We start from the raw sequence: 22,238 nt of genomic DNA, 5'->3' as shown, positions 1-22,238 counted from the left end.
ATCGAATCCCACATCAGGCTCCCGGTGCATGGAGCCTGCTTCTCTCTCTGCCTCTCTCTCTCGCTCTCTCTCTGTGACCATCATAAATGAATAAAAAATTTAAAAAAAAAAGAAAAATAAAGGAATTCCTTAACATAATAGTTCTAGGTCTGAGCTATGCTATATAATACCACTAGCTAGCTATGTGTGGCTCCTGAACACTTGAAATATGGCTAATGTGTCTGAGAAACTTAATTTTCAATTTCATTTTATTTTAACAATTTCAAATTTACATAGTGGCATGTGGCTAGTGGCTACCATATGGGATAGCACAGTTCTAGATAGTGCTAAGTGTTGTGAACAAAATAAAAAATAGTGAAGCAATTAGATAGTGGTGGGTGGGGCAGCGGGGGGTGGGGAGAGTATGATGAGAAGAGATTACATTTGGGTCTAGTTCTAAATCAAATGAAAAAGCAGCTATTTGAACAACTGGGGCATGACAATCCAGAAAGAGGGAAGATTAAATACAAAGGCCAAAAAGCAGAATAATGAGTGAAGAGACAAATGAACATGGGAAGTTGAAACTAGGCCCATGTTACTGAAAGCTTAAAAGCAAAGTCTGGATTGGGACAATAAAAGGCTGAAGAGTTGACAAGTTACCTTATCTATTTGTTATATTGGATTTTATAGTAGAACTAAGAGGTTGTTTTTAAGATTTATTTGAGAGAGAGAGAGAGAGAGAATGAGCAGGAGAGGCAGAGAGAGAGAATCTTAAGTGGACTCCATGCTGAAATGTTAAGCCTGATGTGGGGCTTGATCTCATGACCCTGAGATCATGACCTGAGCCAAAAGCCAAGAGTCAGAATCTTAACCAACTGCACCACCCAGGGGCCCCTAACAGATTGGTTCTAAGAAGACATGAATAATCTGAGTTCTATACTAACTTCAAAATCCTTACCCTAAACAGATTCCTTTCCAAAGAAAAGGAACCAGGTAAAATTTGGAAGGCACTATAAATAATATTGTTCCTTTTGACTTTCTCAAGTGGAATGAATTTGATTAGAGCTAGAAAAGGTTTGTTGTGAGTCTATCTTCTTTTTAATGTAGGAAATAACATATTTTCTATGTTCATAAGCTAGATCTATACTTTGAGGGTAATCATCAGTTAGTTCTTTTTCTTAAGTATAAAAAAAAAAATCACTCTTGGAGTCTCACCAAAGAGGACAAATCTAGTAAAGCTAATACAGGAAAGTATTGGATAGGACAGAAATTTACAGGATTAAGCAGTACTTCTAGAGACAGGACATTTTCATGGGATGCTTTATTTAGCATGAAGCTTAACCAACTGGGCTGTATGAAGGAGCAATCAGATGACAGCCTGTAGTCCACAAAGTTCAAGGTAGTTGAATTTGGAATGTAAAGCTAGGGGGAAAATTATTTTCATTAGTCAATGAGAATCTGGAAATCCACAGCCTGCTCATCAAATTCATACCCTGAGTGATTATGTCAGAATTTCATTACCAAAACTACGAGTTCACCCTTACTTTGTATTGTATCTGAATCTATCCCCACAATGACATGTTTGTAGTAAATCCTAATATGACCCCAGGTAACCACTTCTGATTTTTATTGTGTGTGTGACTTCACTAATCTCATGAGGGCTTTTGTTTTAATGTCATTCGTACCTCTTAATATATTTTAACAAATCAAAAATAAGAGGGTTTAAGTTTACATGTTCTACATAAACATTCATCGAAAACAGGAAGACACGTGAGTTAGATTTGTTTTCTTTTGTTGCTAAATTTCTTGAGTAGAAAAAGCTTAACTCTCTAATTCCATAAGTCAAACCAAATTGGAGAACAGCTACATCAAAACTGATAGTGAGAAGGGCAAGTGTTATGTGGAACAGAGGGTATCATTTAGAGGGCATTAAAGGTAGAAAAAAAGCTAATTAAAATATATTCTATGATGTTGGCATCCAGGATAAAAACACTGTAAGAATTTCTTCTACATTTATCCCACATGCTACCATTCATCAATGTCAGATTATTTAAATATAAATCTAAAAGGAAATTTTCTATTGTGATTAATGCCTTTAACTCTAGAAGAATGGCCTAAAAAGTAATTCTCTTTCCTCAAATTCTCAATGCTCCCATTGTACCCAGAACCAATGCAGAGATAATTAATTCTGCAATAGTGTGGATAGAATAAGTCAAAGATACCCCATATACATCCGATATCCATGCAAATGGCACGAAATTTAAAAGGCAGAATGTAGGTGTCAAAATGAAAGCATATTCAACTTGACAGAAGCCAAGTGCAATCAGGAAATGAGATTTCCCCCCTGTGAATAACAGGGAGCTGGCTAGCAGCTCCATTGAGGTAGACAAAGGGAAGGCAGATGAATTCAACTTTCTACCTGCCAATATTGTCTTTTCTGATGATCAAATATATAAATGATTTCAAATGTTGAATATGGTGAGCTAAAAGTGCTAAAATTTAAAATGTAAAAAAAAAGATAAGACACAGACTCTGGTAGAGTTAGTCTTTCTGGTCAAATTCTAAAAAAGAGATCTACTATTGAAGTGTATACTCTAGAGATTAACTACATCCAAAAGTATGCAAACCACTGACTTTTTCAAAGAGGGTTATAACAGCATCCAATTCCCATATAAACTGTTGGACTCAATTCTAGAAAGTGAAACTCATCTGATCCAAGCCAGAGCATGTCAGAACTTTTTCTGGAAATAAAGGAGTCAGCAAGCTTTCTGCATGAACTCACCCATATGAAGGAGGTGATCACTGCTGACCTAGCCATAGGGATAAGGAAAATCCCTATGGCCTACTATTAGGAAAATGAGGATAGACAATGGATAGTCCCAAGTCAGAAGACTTTATCTGAGTCCCTCCTGTTATTTTTCTATTTTAGCAATTTTTAATATGCATGCATTATTTTTCTTATTAGATGGAGAACTTTTTGGTAATAGACCCTGTTTTTAATTTATCTTAATAGTCTTCACAATGCCTAACACAAGGTTAGGCATTACATTTTATTTACAAGAAGAGTATATATTTTAAGATTTTATTCATTTATTCTGAAAGACCCAGAGACATAGGCAGAAACAGGCTCCCTGTGGGGAACCCAATGCAGGACTCAATCCCAGGACCCCAGGATCGTGACCTAAACCGAAGGCAGACACTCAACCTCTGAGCCACCCAGGCATCCCACAAGAAGACCACTAATATTAAGGGCATAGATGACCTGTCAGGTTTTTACTGGGCGCTTTTTTGGTATTCATGAAAGACTGATCAATGAAGTTAGGTGTCCAACATTAGCACACAAAGCAAGGTTATGAATTGTTATTTAAAATGTGAATCCAGGGGGAAGGGGAAAATGTGGAGTTATTAATCACTGGGCATACAGTTCCAGTAAAATAAGATGAACAAACTCTAGAGACCTTCTGTAAAACACTGTACCTACAGTCAACGGTAATGTATTTTATATTTAAAATTTGTTGGGAAAATAGAGTTCATGTTAAGTGTTCTTATCATAATAAATAAAAATAGCATTAATTCAAAGTTGGGAGAAACTGTTCTCCTGGCAGAGAAAAGGAAAAAAAGCAAAAAAGCAAAGACACACAAAAAAGCAGCACATAATCAACCAAAGGCAAACGGAGTCTAAAGTAGCTATGATTACTTTTCAGTAAAATATTTAAGAGTATTTCTGTTTTCCTCTCCCCTTCTGGAAATTTTGTTCCTTAGCTCAAGAAGGTACTAGAATACAGTCTGCTTTCATGCCTAAGTGGCTTAAAATAACAGGACTGCTGATATATTTTTAGGTAAATCACCCAGGGACCTTCTGCAAGATTTAATTGTCTGGGTTCACTTCTGGATCTTAGTTTAGTTTCCAGGTCACCCCTCCTCCCCTCCGGCTCTTCTTTGAATCCAAAGAATGGCCTCCGGGGACTCATCTTTGCTGCCATTATCTGGGCATACTTCCATTTGAGTCTTTCTCAGCTCTTAGATCCTCTTTTAAAGGTCACTAGGAAGACAGACACAGCATGCAGCAATAATAGAGAAATACATGAGAGTTTAAAAACCATAAACTTAGAAACATATTTAGGGGAAATCCTTAAAAATCTGAAAGATTATTATCAATGATGTTCAATAAATATGGAGTAAAGATTGCTTTTTATTAGCTTGTTCTTTCACTGACTGGTTGACTTTATTTTTTTCATAGGATTAAACCTTGTATAATCCTTTTATTTCCATTCCTCACCTCCTAAGTCTTCCTCCCCTTTGTCTTGTCTTTGGTATCAGACTATATACATACAAGAATGATACACACTAAGTCAAACCTTGTATAATCCTTTCATTTCCCCTTCTCAAGCTGAAGACTCTTCCTCTGCCCATGTGCCTGCTGTATTTGCTTATTAATCAGACCTCAAAGATACTAAAAAAAAGTTTTTGAAGTATTTTAGAGGCAACCAGACCCTTAAGGCTCAAAACAACTAACAAAAACAAAAAACAGCGAGATGACATTTCAAACTAACATTTTAACAAAATGTCCTGTTTTACACACAAAAGGCATTGCCTTTTCCTTACAAATAAGGGCATTATTTGAGAAAGCCACATCACCCAGCACTAAAACAAAGTAAGAATCCCATAAAACTTTGAAGGCAGAACACCTAAAAAGTTAGTTTCAAGAATCCCAATATGTTGAAGAATGAGGCTATTAAATGTGGACCTAATAGATTCAACTATTTTAAGACTTGATAACATAAACATGTAATTTCACATCATTCAAATAATTTAACATCTACCTATTTAGCATAACGCATTACATAAATTTAAGGAATTATGATTTGCAAAACTATAATGGTGATGCTGATTCATCAAGAAAAGATGGAAGCTATGTGTGTAACTACAGAATATTACTCAATAAGTCAGGGCATGTGTAACACATTTTAGAATTTATTCAAACATTGTCACAGATATGAAAATACAAGACAATGATAAATCAACAAACTCTATTTCTGCCATGCTTACTCATAGCTAAATTTGCTTCTATGACAAACACTGTAGGAGAAAATTAATTTGCATAGGCTTTCCAGATAAGTTTTTCTCTTACAGAAAGTGTTCCTTCATCCCTGCTGTGGACTCACTAGGAGCAGAGTATTTACCAAAACTCAAAGACACAAAACAAAGTACAAGCTTTTATGTGGTTTCTAAAGATGGCTTCAAGAAAACCGTGGAGGCCAAGTTTACAGAGCCTTAACACCAGTCCAAATGTTTAAAAGGTAACACTGGACTTCACGGAGTCCAAATAATATGAGGATTACCATTATGATCTGATGCTGTGGCTTCAGAGTTAACACACATCGTAACTGTACAAGATAAGATAAATACTCTTTTTTGTGCGTGTGACTCAGAAAAACATACTCTGGGCTTCTGATTTAATTGTAAAGATCACAGATAGGAGGCACAAATACAACTTCCCTGAAAGTACAAATGATGGGTATTATGGTGACTAGCTGCTTGAATAGGTCCTAACAGATTAGTGATATTAGCTCAGTCTCTGCAGAGATTTTTGGTGAGCCTGGATATCACCCTAGCCATCAAGATCTGTTAGAATGTCTTATTTACATTTCCGCTAAATGGAATATATATGCATTGTTCTTTCTGCTTACAGAGTGTAAATTCTATTAAACTCAATAAGACCCATTTTAAAATATCATTGTCTCTTTATCATTTTCAGGATAAAATACTACCCATTTTGCACAACATACGATGGCCCCCCTGGTCTTTCTCAGCAGGCTTAAATCCCAGAACTTGTCCAAACGAACAGTTTAGTTTTACAGAACTTCTTGAAATCCCTCAAACAAACCACCATTTCTCTATCTTTGCCCACACTATAGCCTTTGCAGTAAGTGTTTAAAATGCTGGTTATTACTCCTTACGTTGATTTCACACCTCAAGACTGGCTTGTACCCACAGTTTGAATATATATATATATATTATATATTATATATATATTATATATATATATGATCAAAGGAGAAAGTATGAAAAAGGAAGTGAGTCTTGGGTAGAATTTTGTGAGATCCAAACTTTAACTCCTAGTTTAGGAAGAACAAACCTTCAAACAGGGGCAAAATCCAGAGACATTTGAGGAAAATATAGGTATGCCCTGAGGGAAGCAAAGGTGAAAAGTATTTGAAAAAGAAACTATTTTTTTTCCTCATCATTTATAGTAGCTGAATACTACCCGCTTTATGAGTGTGCCGTATGATATTCAGCAAATTTCCAGCAAATGATAACCATTTGGTTGTTTCTAGTTTATTCTGAGTACCAGCAATGCTATGATGCGCAGTATTCTGCATGCATCTTTATGCTCCTATATCCTATGGTTTCCTTAGTATAAATTCTTATGTAATTACTAAAATGGGTATGTAAACAGTGTAACACTTAAAATGTGGTATATATAGCCAAACTCTTTTCCAGAAAGACTAAAAACTGTACTCTTGTGAACAGTAGATTAGAGTGTTTATGATTTTATGTACTCAAAGCTACCACTGGAGCTAATATTTTATTCACCTTGACTATCAGGTAAGTGGAAATACCAATATTTTATTATGCTTTTAATATGCATTCCTTTTATCCCAGTGAGGTTATGTATTTCTTCATATATTTATTTGCTATTTCCATCAACATTGTGAATTGAATGGGCACATTTTTTGTTTAATTCTTATTTTAAAAAAATGAGTTTGTTATTTTTATTAATTATTGACATATTCATAATACACTTTTCTCTAATTTGCCAGTTTTTCACGTTTTAACTATGAAATAATGCTTTTTAAATAAGTCTTGGGCAACCCGGGTGGCTCAGTGGTATAGCGCCACCTTCAATCTAGGGTGTGATCCTGGAGACCCAGGATCAAGTCCCATGTCGGGTTTCCTGCATGGAGCCTGCTTCTCCCTCTGCCTGTGTCTGTGCCTCTCTCTCTCTCTCTCTCTATCATGAATAAATAAATAAAATCTTTAAAAATAAACTCTTAAGACGATTTATCCAATATATTTTTTTCTAATAAGGCAGTTTCCTGAAAACAGGTTAAAGGCATCAGATTAGTCTACAGGCTCATTGTACAAAACAAAAGCCAATTCTATATTATGATTGTCATTTAAAATCCAAGGACCAGGTGGGATATCACATAACTATGAGGAATATAAGAGTTCTATCAGAATTTGCTTGTTTGGGCAGCCCAGGTGGCTCAGCGGTTTAGCGCCGCCTTCAGTCCAGGGCCTGATCCTGGAGACCTGGGATGGAGTCTCACGCCGGGCTCCCTGCATGGAGCCCGCTTCTCCCACTGCCTGTGTTTGTCTCTCTCTGTGTCTCTCATGAATAAATAAATAAAATCTTAAAAAAAAAAAAAGAATTTGCTTGTTTGATAATAGGCCACAGTGATTTGTATTGCATTAATACAAGAGAAAATATTTTTATTTAAAGCAATGAGATAAAAAATTACATAGGTGAAAGTAAACCTTAAAAAGTTACTTAAAAAGTGCTATTATGTGAAGCAAACAAAAGTGCAAGAGTTCTTAGCTTAAGGCACTACCTTTCAATTACACATTTGCCAAGGCAAGATATTTTTATATCTACAAATATCACACTCCAAAGTGATTACTGTTGACATGTGAAATTAAAGCTCACAAAGGACAAAGGTAATGCAGTAGGCAGTAATTATTTAAAGTATAATGTCTGTCAGATTAATGTAGACTTAATGAATGATGCTCATTGTGCATTAATACCATATGACAACTTCATGAAGCGCTCTTTAAAAACCGCAAGTGTAGGAAAATCGAGGGATGGCTTGTTTTTGAAAGAAGTCATCCTGAAAACTGACAGATTTCTAGGTCTAGAGATGGTGAACTAACTCAAATGTTCTCTGCAGTTGTTCAGTATCTGACATGGCCCGGAACTGCTTTATTGTAACAGCTCCTATTGTGTTGGTACGAGAGTGAACATAGCCAAGATGATTCCCAATAATTAACATTACTGTGAAAGTTCTCAATGGAAGGCAAACTGAGGTATTAATTAAAATAGTAGCAACCAAAGCCCATCCATTTTTTCAATATTAAAGTTTTGGTCCCTCTTAAAGCAAACTCTAATACCTTTTTGGCAAACTCTTTAATCCTTTTTTGAATTACTTTCCCCAGTGGCAGTAAACAAACTATTTATAGTGCATTCTCTTCTGATTCCTTTGTATTCTGGTCTTTAAACACAGTCTGCATTAACAATAAAACGAAAACACAGCACAACAAAAAATATTTCATCGAGATAGCCAAAATAAGTAAGTTGTTATTCCACATACTCTTAAAAGAGCTCCATTAGTGGGTTTCTACTGCTTTAAAACTTCCAAAGAGAAATCACTGTTTACTTTTGGGAGGTTAGCAATATTTTTCTATAAAGGATCAGATAGAAAATATTTTAGGCTCTGTAGACCTTACTGTGTCTGTCACAATATCTACAACTAACTATAACTCTGCCATTGTAGCAGGAAGGCAACATACTCAAGGTAAACAAGTGCATGTAACTGTGTTCCAATAAAACTTTATTTATAAAAACAGGTGGCAAGAAGGATTCGCCCCCTGGGCCCTAGTTTGTGGACATCTGATTTATATAATGAAATTCAAACATACATGACCCTTCACATCACACCAAAAGATACCTCCACAGGCTCATCTCTATCACACTCCCTCTACATATCCTCTAATACAACCAAATTGAATTTCCTCTTGTTCTCTGACATTTCATGTCACTGCTGGTTTTCAAAGCATATCTCATTAACGGGGGAGAGGAAAAATAATTTTCCTCCACACTTCTGAGTTCTTGGCTAAGAGTCTTGTAATAAAAGATTGATTAACAAGAGAAGAACAAACAGGAATTTATTAACATGTATACATTATGTATACACGGGAGGTGCTCAGGAAAAAATGAGTAACTCCCTGAGGTGGCTTATAATTCAGGATTAAATATCATCTTAATAGGGAAAGGGAAGGGAGTATGTAGGTCTCTTAGGGGACAGTAAGTGATTTTTAGAAAAGATGAATGGGGCCTTAAAAGAATAAATGGGAGGTATCATTTTGTGACAAAATTTATCTGGGCTCAGTGTAGACTTCCAGTTTCCTCTCCTGTGATAAGAATCAATCTTGCCTGGTTGACCGAACTTCTGGGTAGGGACTGTAGATAACTGAGTTCCTTTTGGAGGATCTGTTTTTAGGTACATAAAGGGAGTTCAGAGAAAGCTTCTAGCTGAATTTATTGTTTTTCAAGTGTCTACAGCCCCAAATAATAGATCAAAAGGAGTATCTTGAAGTCTCTTATTTTACTTCTCTCCACTACCCAGAAAGTCTTAGCCCATTCTTCACTTGGGAAATTCTAAATGTATTTAAACTCACTTAACTAATGCCTTATCTTTTTTGAAGTGTTTTTCAATCCTCTTCACACCCCAAACTGAGTTAATAACACCCACTCTTAAGCTAACAATGCACTGTAGTCCTATGCCCTACCAGTTCTTTCACAACTACTTCTTATAATCTTCAGGTATAAGATTATATTTCATTCATTTTTAAATCCTCTGAATCTGGCATATGACAGAAGTTGAACCAAAAAAATCTTTTTTTGAAATATGACTGGAGAAATCTTACCAACATAGGAGGTAGACACTACTTGTTGTTGCCTCTCAACATCCATTAAAACGTTAGTCCTTAGACTCACTATTTTAAGTCAAAATCACAGCTGCTTAGAAAAATGACAATTTGAAATTTCCTTTACCAGTAAATTCTGTCTATCTGTGGGATCAACATAGAAGTAACCTATGCAAATTCTGCATCATGACCTTAATGTAAAGGGACACAGACTTTTAGGTGAAAAAAAATATGTTTTTAAATCACTCTCATTTCGTTGTTTGTCATACATGATTACATTTTATCTTAATTATATAAAAACAAACAAAATAGTTAATAATAGTTAAAATAGTTAATAATTAATATATTTAATGCCAATGTTTTGATCTACCAATATGTTTCTAAAGAAATATGAAAATATTTTAATTGGGCTGGCATATTATTTTAAAATATATGACATTATGCTACTATGACATTATTTTAAAATAAAAACAGCTAAATATTCAAGGCATAAAATTAAAAAGCAAAATTTTTAACTGTCTACCTATTATCGAGATTATTTCAATTAGGAAAAGTTAAGCAATTAGCTAAGTGCAAAGAGAAAATACTCTACTTTTATCTCATAGAAAAGGAGTGAACAGTCCAATTAGGATAGTAAGTGGTCATTAGTAGAGAGTCAATCAGAAAGACTAGAATCTGATACAGTTTAAAATGGACCACGAGAGACGTTATCTAAAACAGTATATTAAGGATTGGAGTCATAAATAAACAGAATGTCCACTGAAATTCAGAAACCATAATCTATAAAATCAGATGTAACACTATAATATATGCAATCATATACATATATTAAATTGCTAGTATGAAATAAATCTAGGAGTTTATAATAAGTTCATTACTTATTGTTTGCAAATAAACAAGTGGAACAAACATTTTTATTATTTATATATTTCTGTAAGAGACACAGATCAAAAGTTACTTGCTACCCAGACAGAATGGTGCTAGCAAAGTAGAACTTTTGAAGGCCAAGAAGCAAGACATCTTGAGAAAGTAACTGAGTGATGTTAAAACAAATTATCTTCATCTCTGTGTTAGGAATAGAGGTGGATAAATGAAGAATATACAGGAGGGTCAAATTTGGGTTCAAATTTGCCAACTGTCAGTTCAGTGTTTGTTAGCTGGCAAGAACATGAAGAGAGATACAGTAGTCCTTGTAGATCTTTGAGGCTGTCAGCTTGAAGGTGGAATACTTCTGAGGGACACTTTTCAAGACTTGACATTGCCACTAGGTGACTGAAATGAAGGAATGTCAAAAGCTAGAGGAGTTGAGGATATAAGAGAACTAGAAGTTCAAGATATTTCATCAGTTATAAAGAGTGATTTTGTAGTTACTGCAGGGGCTATCAGGAGGACAATGTAGTGAAGGAATTATTCAGGAAAGGAGAAATCTAAAACCCAGTGAGTGAAACTGATGAGGACATCAAGAATGTGACATTAAGGGAATCATCTGGTGATTAAAAGAACATGTATTGTTTCAAACAATGAAATAATGAAGGTAGTATTTCAGAGTGAGCTGGAAGGTGCTCTCTCTCCATAATAGGGAATCTATAAAAAAAATCTATAAAATCTATAAAACTGGTAATCTCCCCTGAAAAGTTTCATAGAAATATGGACATAGGACATGTAAAGGGTGATGTCACTCTTTTCCCACTAGTACAACAATCCTTATGCTACAATGAAAAAGGTTATTAGAAATCTGGGCGTGGATATACAGTTTAATTCAAGCTTCATAGAATTAAGAGTATCAGAGAAAGCTAACAGTGTACGAGGTAAGGAGCAAAAGGAGTCCTCCATAACATATTTAGGAATATTTCCTGATGAAAACACATTATCATGGGTTATGGAGGAGGCAAATGTTAGGGACAGAATTATGAATCTAACACCTTCAGAATCAAGGTAGGAGGTAAAGTGGCTATAAGCAGTCTCCCCAAATGAGAAATATTGCTTAAGTTTACCTTCATGGACCTGTGCGAGTACAAAGATAGGAGGATCTAGAGAGGCATTAATAAATGTATAATGGTTAATACTAAATAATGTAAAAAAAAAGCTCATACTGTACCAAAAATTAATGATTTTGTAAATAAAATGTTTACTGAAAAAATAATAAACAGGGGCTTGAAAAAATCCAAAGGAATACAATCCTTGTATGAAATTCCACTGAATTGGTTCTCAATATATTGGAAATTTTAATATGTTTCAAGCACTCTTCAAAAGAACTAGATGAAATTGGTTCTACATAAGGAAACTGAGTCAGGAACAGTTAAGAAAGATCACTAGTAAATAGCTCAAAGTACCACTAAAAGTTCATCTTGTTTGAAGTACAAATGGAATAATGTTAACCACAATGGAAGGAAGGAAGGAAGGAAGGAAGGAAGGAAGGAAGGAAGGAAGGAAGGAAGGAAGGAAGGAAGGAAGGAAGGAAGGGAGGGAGAGAGGGAGGGAGAGAGGGAGGGAGGGGAGGGAGGGAGGGGGGAGGGAGGAAGGAAGGAAGGAAGGAAGGAAGGAAGGAAGGAAGGAAGGAAGGATATATATATCCTTAATGTTTAATACAACATTAAAACACTTGACTGATTCAACAGTAAAACTGCCAAGATATTCAATAGTCAAATAACCAGTCTACTTAAATAGCCCAAACCACCAATCTACTAATTTTAAAGCACTTAGTGAAATAGACATTTTAATGCATTACTTGTGCAAAATATATTTAATCTTGTATGCAATATATTTATGAGCTTTTCCAAAATTGCGTGGCATGTTTTACTATTTTAAATGATAATGAAGGATTATAATGCATGTATTGAAACAACTTCTACTTCAAAATGTTTATTAAAGTATCATCATTCACAATACAGACACTATCACAAATATACACACTTCAAAATTCACTGCATCACAGTTCTATCATTTCACATATGCTATTAACTATATTACATGATCCAACTATATAACACAAGAGACTCAAAAAGAAAATATTTAAAACGTTGATTACATAACTTCTGTAGTGACATTCAAGTCTCTTTTAACACATTCTAGTATTCCAACCCTGTGATTACCAGAATAATTGCTGCACTGAGTCATATTGTCGCACTCATCTGTTGCAAGATGGCATGTTTAAAATTTTAACTGACAAAACACTTGTTTGATGATGGATGATGGAAATCAGAATACAAAAGAAACTCCCCTTCTTAGTAATAAATCCCTGAAATTTAGTATGTGTGGTCATATAGGCAGTCCATGATTTTCCTCATTTGGTTTATTTGAAGACATTTAATTTAGAACTCCATTTCAAGTGCTTTTACCTACTAATGTGCTGGTTTACCAATTTAACACAGTGCATTGAATTAGAAAGAGGAAAACAGATTTTTTTTTAAGAGCTCAGCTCTAGGCCAAGAAATGGAACGGCTTTGAGTTTGTTAAGGTACATATGTTGAGAATAAAGGAAAGTATTATTGAAAGTTCCAAAGGCAGCCTTTTTCAGAAACCTAGGCCATCTAAAACCTTCTAACAAACTCTATTAAATTTAAGGGAATAAAAAAAAATGGAAAGCTTTTTCTGGCTAGCTTGTTAGATGTGGGCCAAATTTATGATATCATATGGCTACATTATTTATGTGTTACATGAATACTGTACTGTATTCCTTTGTATAAAATATACTTAAATCTGCATGCAATATATTTATGATATATTTATGAGCTTTTCCTAAAACTTGAGGCATGTTTTACTATCTTAAATGATTATGAGGGATTATAATTCATGTAACATTTATTAAAACAACTTCTATTTATAAAATCCCTAGTTGGAGTAAACAAAGATGAATAAGTTATGGTCTTTGCCCTTAAGAATCATGCAATATACTACAGTATATCTTTGCTATGAGGAATACTATGTCACAATTTGGAGGGTAAAAGGCTTTCTGATTTTAACCATCTCCTCTAACTAGCTTCTATTCCAATCCTGGTCCCATTTCCCAAGAATAATGGATACTTGTAACTTCTATTTGTAGAGAGTCACCAACTTTACTATAATAGCCTTTTCACTACATTAAATGATTATGAGTGATGTCTGGGGGGGGGCACTGATGAGCACATTCCTGAAGTACCTCACTGATCTGCAGTGGAAAACAAGATATATAGCAAAGGAGAGGAAGAGCTGATTGCCAAGAAGGTTGGCTGGAGTCTGGGAGGCTAGAGTCTGATTAGGGAAAAGAGCTGGTAAAATTATGGGACTACACTATCAGGCACCTGGTACCCTGTAAAACGTTTATGGATAAATAGATTCATTCTAGATTGAGCCATCTAGTACAACTTTGTAAAAGGTAGCCTTAACTCCATATTTAAAGAATCAACAAAGCCAAGTCTTGGTTGAAGTAGGCTCTCTGGCTTTGAATCTTGGCTCTGTCACAAATTAATGACCTTCTCTGAGTCTCGGTTTCTTTATCTGCAAATTATGATGAAAGCCCAAATCAGAGCATGTGAGGATTAAGTGAGATAATGTATGTAATGAGTTTGGCACAGAACCTGCACATATACAGCAAAAGCTCAGTAACAGGTAACTCTAATTATTTGTTTTTCTTTTTTTTCCCTAGCTTTCTTTTCTCTTCTCTTTTCTCCTATCATTGTCTTCTTGCCAAAACTATTTCCAAGTAAATTTCTTCCTCTACCATTTTTTTTCTTTCTACATTTTACTCCTGTCTTTTACCAGCCCAGAATGTGATCTTTGGTGGAGAATGATTCACGTGAGCTTGAGAAGAATGTGTACTCTGATGTGTTGTACGGTATATTCTAAAAATGCTAACCAGATCAAGTTGATTGATAGTGTTACTCAGGTCAACTAATTCCTTACTGAATTTTTGTCTGTTTGACCTGTCAGTTCCTGGAAGAGGGGTGTTTGGATGGGATGGAAATAATGTATGGAGAAGAGGAAGAATTTTAGAATCATATGATCAAGTCTCAGTCTTCTAGAGTTATCTGCCAACCCAAGTGACACAAGAAGATTAAAGAGGCTATAGTGGGATAAATCCCCTTCCCCCATTCCCAGTTGGAATAAGGCTCTGGGATGGACTATTCTCATAGAGAACAAAGTCTTTGTGATGATGAGTGCTCTGGACATATTTTACAATGATTACTCTTCTAGAACCTTGACAAGGTTTTCTTCAGCTCCTCAGGAGGAAAACCCATGACACTATGGGCATATCCTCAAAGTCTGTATCCCTAAAGCGTTCACAATCACGCTAGTCTGTACCCTCTGCAAATTCATCAAAATTACCACTTGGGTGATCCTTAACCAGTTCTTGACTCCAGTGGCTTCTGCTACAGGTAAGCTGATTTTGGAGATGCCTCTCCGGATTAGTTTGTTTCTAGATTTCAGCATGGAAGTTTGCCTTGAGATCTCATTTTCTGATGTATCCCAAAAAAGCCATAAGGGCAGAATAATAACTTCTAAGATCATTACCTGTTGAAATTAAAATCATAAGTCCCTTCTGCTTTTAGTTCTCTTCATTTCCTCTTTACTTTCCCTAAGATTGTCTTTCTTCCCTTCTTCTTTCTACTACTATACTCAGAAAAATCTTTTCTCCACCATCCAAAAAATAGTCTTCCTTAATAAATGACTTATCATAAGGAAATGTAGATATTCTGAGACATCTCAAAAAATGAAAAGTAAGTTGAAAAATGGCGCCATGATAGTTCGTAAAATCTAAGTAAGAATTACTTTCATGGAAAACTCCAGGGTAACACTTTTTCTTTGGCTCCTGGAAGTTCAAAAGTTAAACAATAATCAGAGGCACTGCAGAACGTGACAAAAGCTTCTTAATAATTTTAGTTGGAACCACAGAAACGTAAAATCATGTTTTAGTTTCCTAACTCCAGTTCCCACTTCAGTCAGACAAAAACAGAGTACGCAAAAACATTAGGAGAAGCCTTTCTACCTACGCACTGGAACAAAGTTTTTGTGTTCTGATACACAGCAGATATCAAGTAACCATTTGCTGAATGTATGAGTAAATGATTCCATTTCATCTTAACTTCAAAAGCAACTACAAATAAATATTAGGGTCCATATTATTGGTATTTCCATTTAATTCTGTTATGCAGCCAACACTCAAGGCATATATGTATATAAATCTATAAGTATCTATGGAATGCTGTTTTATTAGAGTGAAATAAATTGAGTAAGGTTTGTGTGTGTCTATGTACATGCATGTGTGCATACATGTACATATATACATAAATGCATAAATGCATATATACCACAAATACATTAATATGTGTAGATACATATGCACACACACATATATAAATAGAAAGGGGCAGAGTGGAATGACAAACAATGCATAAGGGAAACATCAAGTTTAGAATGCCCATGATATATCTACCCATATTTAATATTACTCTAGTTTAGTAATAGTAAGAATCTAGTAACACAGATCAACAGTCGGTATTATTTGCTTCATGAAAAACCTAAGCCAAATACAATAAATCTGATATCATTATTCTGACTGATGAAGATGTATGCTTTCCTGTAAAATCATTACTACTGTAGATATTCGGAATTTCAATCCCAAATGGTGGAATTAGACTGTGGAGAAGTATTTACCCAGCTCATGTTTTAAAAGGAAAAAATATTTTAGTTAAAAACGTACATACACTGACACCATTTATGCATTTTAAGTACAATGCAAGGATTTAACATATACATTTAAAAATAAATTGTAGAACAAGAAAGAGAACAAAACTAGTTAGTTACATATTTGAACTCCATTTTCACAAATTACCTTAGAATTTGTACCTTTTGAGAAAAACTCTTTCATGACTATCACAGTTCAAAAGATACATTTTCCTTGGAAGTTTAGCAGGAACACATTCTAATATATTTAAGTGATAAAAGGGTGAGGGAAAAAAATGTGTTTCTTCACCTCAAATAGCTCCATCTTTCCTAAGCTTTTGCTTCTATGCACCAATGACTCAAAAACCGCTAATAAAAGCTTACTTACATTTGGAAAATATTGAAGCTTCCTAAAAGACCTCTCTTCTAGCTATGATTAAAGGAATGTGAAGTTAAAAAGACAGCCAGCAAAGCCCTTCTGAGCATGTCAGCTGGTATCTGCACCAACCTTAAGAAGTTAAGGAAGCCTTCCCTCTGCCTTGTCGTCACAAAGAAAAGGAACAACCATTCCCTCTTCTCAGCAGGAAAGAAGGTTACACATTTGGTCAGCTACTCACAACATAAACGCAGTTTAGATTCTTTCTAATAATAGATGTATTAAAACTACCTTCACACCAAGGGCAAAATCTGACCCTTTGTAAAAGTCCAACAGTTCTTGGAAAAACTGCACATCTATCTATATTCACCATGAAGACAGTGAGTACCAGAACAAAATATGGGAAATTCTTTCCAGCTGAATCAGTCTTATTTAGCATGAATAAATACAATTACTCCATTTTATACCTAAGTGGAACCAATCTAGTTTTTCTATAAATGTAGAATGGAGATAAGCCTTTTTCAAGATACCCACTCAAACACTACGTTCAGGCTCTTGACACAACTGCATTAATTGGCTGAGATTCAGTCACATGAAGATGTATACAGATGACCCTTCAGCAACACAAGTTTGAACTGTGCAGGTCCACTTATACATAGACTTTATCAATGAACACAGTACAGTATTTCAAATATATTTTCTTTTCCTTAAGATTTTAATAACATTTCATTTTCCCTAACTTGTTATAAAAATACAGTATTTAATACATACAACATACAAAACATATGTTGTTCGTGTTACACGTAAGCCTTCTGGTCAATAGTAGGCTATTAACTACTAGCGGGGAGTTCAAATTTAGACATGGTTTTTTGACTGCATGGGGGGGAGGGTGTTGGCAATCCTAACCCCTATGTTGTTCAAAGGTTAACTGTATTTCAAATTCACCTAAGAGAATAACTCCTGGTTGAGTATCAATGCAAAGAGTGTGCTAAGCACTTTAATTCACTTAACTCTCTTAATGGCCTTTCCTAAGTAAATGTTTTATCCATAGCAAAACAAACACGTGTTGGCAGGTCATTCTATCCCCACAAAAAAAAGCCTAAAAGAATTTAATAAGGAGAAACATATTAATGAACCACCTTTCATTCATTTCAGTCAAAATATGTAAAATTTTACAGATAAGGAAATTGATGCATTAGCTTCATAAAACCTCCCTGTTAATTTGGCCTTTACCATAGATATTTTGATGGCAAAGATTATATTTGTCTGAATCACTCTATTCTCATCAGTCCCCATATTGCCATTCAATTGCTGAGTATTTACTGACCTTTCTATATGTGTGGCATTGTGCTAAGCAGCAAGGTTTTAACCAACAAATAAAACACTTAAACTTCCTGACCAAATGGCTGGTAACATGGTAAAAAGAAAATTAAGGTAGTGTGCAAAAAAGAACTTGTAAGTGTTACAATTGCTACAAAAATAAAACCAAAAAACCTACCACATGATAGAAGTCTGCCACCATTATGAAGTCAATGAAGATTTTAGGAGGATGTTACTTACGAGTGATGTGAGTTGAAAGATAATTAGGAAAGGAGGGCAGACAGAGAAAACAGCATATGCAAATGGCCAGTGGCACAGTGATGTGAAGGAAAGTGAAAGAAAACTACTTTGGCTGGAGAAAAGAGTGAAGAGGAGGCCCATATGTTATAGATGTAGGTGGAGAATTCGGTTGGTAACATTTAGCTCATATTCAGGATGCTGGTCCCCATTCTAAAAGCAACAGAAAAGATCTCTGTGCTGTTCCACACAACCACATTCTTGGTTTAATGCTCTGCTATTGTCAAATTAAAGTTTTAATAATTTCTGGGAAAAACCTTTGCACCTTCATTTTCCACTAGAACTAGAAAGGACGTAGCCAATCCTATTGCAGGGAGTTAATGGTGGATTCAGGTATACATGTTTTGTGGCTATTTTAGCTGTCTACAAAAGAAATAATGGTAACAGACTAAAGTGAACCTGGAAGGAAATGGTATTTAGGAGGAAAAAAGGAAAGGATTGGTAACAGGTATCAATACTTAACAATTTAAATCATGATTGAATAAAAAACAGAGAAGAAAGGAAAGAAGGAAGAGGAAGAAGGAAAGAAGAAAAGGAAAGCATAAAATAGTTCCTATGAAACCTAAGATCGTGCTTTTCCCACCATGGCAAATTCCATTTCACTTGCCGTGACACAAAGCATGGCCCTGACCATGACACCTTTTTCCCCCAAAATTTTCAATAACACAGCACACACTGATAGTTACCCAAACAAAATCTACCCTCTTTCCTCAGCCTCCTTGCTAGCAGAGGACTGATTTTGTTCAGTTGAAACCCTCCTTTACAGACCACGTGCTTCGGTAAGCCAGTCAGTCAGGGCAAACCCATTCCCTTTGTGGGTTATCGGTTTACAAACCAGGCGTGGCACAGTTCTAACCAATATGAAATAAGGAAAAATAGACTTGAGAGCTTTCCTCACTGCTAAAGAAGCACAGGCGATGTCTCCTCCTCCCCTCTTCCACTTGATCCTGGCACATAACCCCAGAATCAAGGTAGCTGTCTTGACATCATGAGGAAAGGGACAATAAGCTCAGGATAGCAGGGAAGCAAGATGGTAAACCTTACAGTCAGCTGCTGAATTACAAAGCCTACGAGCACCTACTTTGGAAATGCTAATGTGCAATCATAAAATTCCTTTTGTTTAATCCTACTAGATTTAATATCCTTGAGGTCAGAGGCTGTTTTATTCATCTTTACTTTGCCCTTAGCATCTAGCATAGTGTTTTCAATCTCCTAGCTGTGGTTACCTTATGAAAGATGAGTTAATTTAGGAGCTAAGGATTATGTGTAGCTAAAATATCACAAAATAATATTTGGTACTGATTTACATGTACTTCATCCCTGCTGTTCTATCTTCCATTTAACATGGGATCATTATGTTGAATAAGAAGTGGGTATTTTTGCTCCTATGAATCATAAAATCTAGCTTTGGAGTACTTTTGAGAATACCTAACCTAATTAAATGAAGTGTTATTAAATTTTAATTAACGTGTGCTACTCAAAATTAATCAGATCCATAACTAAAATCATGCTTAGCAAATGATCACACACAAATGAAGCTCTCTAGTAATTTCAAATTAAGTTTTATTTTTAAAGAGTTTAATATATTATTTTTTTCTACTGAAATAGCCCCCGATCTGTGCCTGTTTTTCACCTGGTCAGAACAGAGAGAAATATTCTAGATGTAAAGACGGATAGTGTCTTAAATTTCAAATCCTTGAGAAATGCTGAGTTTAAATCACTAAATTTATGGATACAGAGTGAGAATAAACATTTGAGCATTCTGAAATAAAATATAAATAGATCCACCAGAAAACAACTACAGTTAAATTTAACAATGTTTAAGCAAACAGGACAAAACAATAAATCACTAAGATTTTGCTTTTATTCTAACCATACTTGCCAGAATAGATGTGTTATTGAGTAAAAAACACCTTTCCTACTTTTCTACCTAATTTTCTATATCAAGTGAAAAAACTTGTTAACACAAGTATTCATAATAACTTGATAAAACTTATGGAAATAAAATAATTTATCTTTCTCATTTTGAGCATGATATGACACAAATATTTTTGAAAGAAGTCTAATGAATGACTTGGAGTACATGAAACATGGTTATAGAAGAGAACAAGAGAAGTACTTTTCCATGTCTTTCTTAGTCTGAATTTCTATAAACTATAAATGTAAATTGCAAACCAGGCATTTAAGCAGATTTAGGACAGAGATGCCTGAGAGTAAACTGAGTAGCAAGATAATAAGTTCTGGCAAATCAGAGTAAAGATGTCTTTGGTAAAGTCATGATAGAAACACGAGTTTAAAGAGCTTTCTGAATGTATGATGATCAGGGTCTAAGTTAACAAAAAGTGAAGGGCGCATGTTTTATACACATTAGGTAATCACAGGCATGTGCAATTTCCCAAACTGAAAATAATAATAGTTTTACAAGATACTAAGATTCCTTGTATTTCAGTCATGCAATTGGACAAAACAGGATCAGTTGTGTTAAAACCTAAGTCTTACTCCAGCTTTTATGAATTATCATCAAGGCAACCTACTATTTTCATTAAATTTTAAATTCAGGGAAATATTCTATATAATTTTAATATTTGTGTCCTTGACTCTGAAAAAAAAAATTGCCAGACAGTGGGATCACAGAATGAAGGCAATTTCCTGCCCGATTAAATATTCAGAATTGGCTATCAACCATGCAGCTAGTGGACTGTTCTATGTTCTTGGGTTACATTCCAAAGAGAGGCTACAAGAATCCTCATTGAACTTTAATACACACAGTCTACATAAGTAGGCTTAAATTAACAAGAAATTGGGCAGCTAATTCAGCCAATTTTAATTTTTTTAAGTCAGCCAGTTTGACCAATATGTAATTCCTTTGAAATTAATGATCATTATTTTGCTTAAGGTAAGGCAAGGACATGGTTCAAAATTCAGGAGGTGGGGATCCCTGGGTGGCGCAGCGGTTTGACGCCTGCCTTTGGCCCAGGGCACGATCCTGGAGACCCGGGATCGAATCCCACATCGGGCTCCCAGTGCATGGAGCCTGCTTCTACCTCTGCCTATGTCTCTGCCTCTCTCTCTCTCTCTCTGTGACTATCATAAATAAATAAAAAATTTAAAAAACAAATAAACAAAAAAAAATTCAGGAGGTACGAAAAACACACTCATTCCAAAATCTCCTAACATGAGATTCTCCTTCATACCTACAACCAACCCTCTTCCCAGGAGTTGCACATTGTTATCAGTCTCTTCCATATAATTATTTAAGTATACATTTTTGCATATCCAACAAATATGTATATATATACTCCTTTCCCTCTTTTATAGTTTTATACAGACGTTATAAAACTAGGTAAGCACACTTTTGGCATATCATTTACTATATGACCCCACATCACTACATACTTCCTTAGTTCTTTTTAAAGGCATCTATTATTCCACAGTGTGGACAAATATAAGTTATTTAACCACTGTTCTCTTGTACATATAAGACTTCACATATAGAGGGGTGCCTGGGTATCTCAGTCGGTTAAGCATCTGCCTTCCACTCAGATCATGATCCCAGGACCCTGGGATCGAGCCCTGCATCAGGCTCCCTGCTCAGTGGGGAGTCTGCTTCTCCCTCTCTCCCTCTGCCTCTTCTCTCTACTTGTGCTCTCTCCTTCTCTCTCAAATTAAGAGAATCTTAAAAGAAAAGAATATATATATATATATTTTTAAGAGTTTAATATATTATTTAGTTATATATATATGATAATATATATATAATTCTGAGATGGATTGTGTGGATAGAATATAGTTTATTTTCTTCTTTTTTTTTAATTTTTTTGTTTATTTTCTTCTTGAAGGACATTTGGTTTGTTTACAGTGTTTTGTTATCCCAAATATTAAGTGAATAAATTTTAATCTATATCCTCTTATACAT

General features: G+C 35.0%; 1 protein-coding gene across 14 annotated transcripts in view; it reads right to left on the bottom strand.

The window, feature by feature from the left end:
* Nucleotides 1-22,238, bottom strand: part of RALYL (RALY RNA binding protein like) — a 712,238-nt gene that overhangs the window by 572,941 nt on the left and 117,059 nt on the right. The gene's annotated exons all lie outside the window — the stretch shown is intronic.

This window comes from Canis lupus, chromosome 29 (genome assembly GCF_003254725.2).
Source record: "Canis lupus dingo isolate Sandy chromosome 29, ASM325472v2, whole genome shotgun sequence".
In the NCBI taxonomy this organism is placed as follows: Eukaryota; Metazoa; Chordata; class Mammalia; order Carnivora; family Canidae; genus Canis; species Canis lupus.
This window is presented reverse-complemented; position numbering and strand designations above follow the sequence as displayed.